Genomic DNA, 1,576 nt, shown 5'->3' on the forward strand with positions numbered 1-1,576 from the left:
ATGACAACAATATTTGACAGAATTTTTTATCTTACTCAGACCAGAGAAGATGCTTTTAGGTACAGAAAACAGAGCTTATCAACGGGCTCATGTTTCTTTGGCCCAGAATCACAGTTAAAAAAACATTTTATACAACACCATTATACCACATCACCTCATCATCACATCATCACATCATACATGTCTGTAAATGAGGAGACATCCCTGCTCCAGCCTTTTCAAAATATAACACTATATTATTAGATCAAGGACTCCGCTGTCATTCCATTCCCAAACCTTTATCATGTGGGCTTAATGAAGAGGACTTCTTATCCTGGCAGAGGAACTGTTCTAATTAGATAAGCCACTCGGGAAAACATTAGTGCTGACATGCAACAGGAAGATATTATTTGGGTTTAACACATCTTCAATTAATATAATCCTAACACTTGTAGAAAAAGTGTGAAGCCTCATGAAATGTGTCCATGCGGCTGACCCAGCTACGGCTGTGAGTGATTTTTGCAGCTTGCCTGCACTAGATCAGCAAAGCATCCAACTTTGTTTATAGTGTCACAAATGCATGTCCTGAACTAAAGAAGTTCAACAACAGTTAAGAAGCAAAATCATCAACATCAGTCAATCTGGATGGGATTACAGAACAATTTCTAAGGCAACATCTACAGCTCTGTAGGCCTAACGTCACTCAGTTAAGGTCAGAGTTTATGCTTTTTCTACTAGAAAGAGAGACCGGGTAAAATGAGATTCTAGGGAAGAGTTTGTAGCGCAAAACCACTGCTGACCAAAAAGATGGATCTCTAATTAAGCAGGAAACTTAATGATTCCCAAGGAGCTAAAACTCATAAAGCTGCTTTAAAACATGGCATTTCAGAAAAAGAGCATTCAGAGAATTCAGAGGGAGAAAGGAAGACCATTACATTGTGACTTTATTCCGTAAAAATTCAAAAAAAATATCCACTGGACTTGGTTTCCAAGATTTGAAGACGTTTCTCCATGTCTCCAGGAAGCTTTCTCAATTCAAATGTCTGGATCCGCAGTGAACTTTTGAACTTTTACGGAATGACTATGACCTGGATGACTGAGAATCTTCATCAGCATTGTGACTGTTTGCTTAGTTAAAGCAGCAGGACAATGATCACCCCAAAAAAAACAAAAAAAAACTAAAGATATGGTTTAAAAGCTGCCCACGTCAACCTTGTTCTTAAACCATTTCCGTTTGATTTTAATCCAGCATTGCCTTTTTAAATGCATTACCTTTCATTTGCTTTAAAGCCAAAAAAGCTTCCAGTATGGCTGAATTAAAACCGCTGCTGAAGTTGTTTGGTTCATGCCCCACAGCCGCCTTTTCCCCTGGCTAGGATTTCTATGTAGGAATTTCACATAGATCGATTTCTGACCCACAGTTTTCATGCACAGTTTAAATGCATTCATTGTTTTATATACAAGCCAGGATCTATGTACTATCCTCAGCATGTTTTCTAAATTAATCTGCTGATTAGTATATTTACAGCTGGAAGAATCATCAAGGCACCTCTCCCCTCCCTGCAAGACATCTACTCCAGCCGCCTCACCCGCAAAG

This window comes from Cyprinodon variegatus, unplaced genomic scaffold (genome assembly GCF_000732505.1).
Source record: "Cyprinodon variegatus isolate N-32 unplaced genomic scaffold, C_variegatus-1.0 Scaffold332, whole genome shotgun sequence".
Taxonomy (NCBI): Eukaryota; Metazoa; Chordata; class Actinopteri; order Cyprinodontiformes; family Cyprinodontidae; genus Cyprinodon; species Cyprinodon variegatus.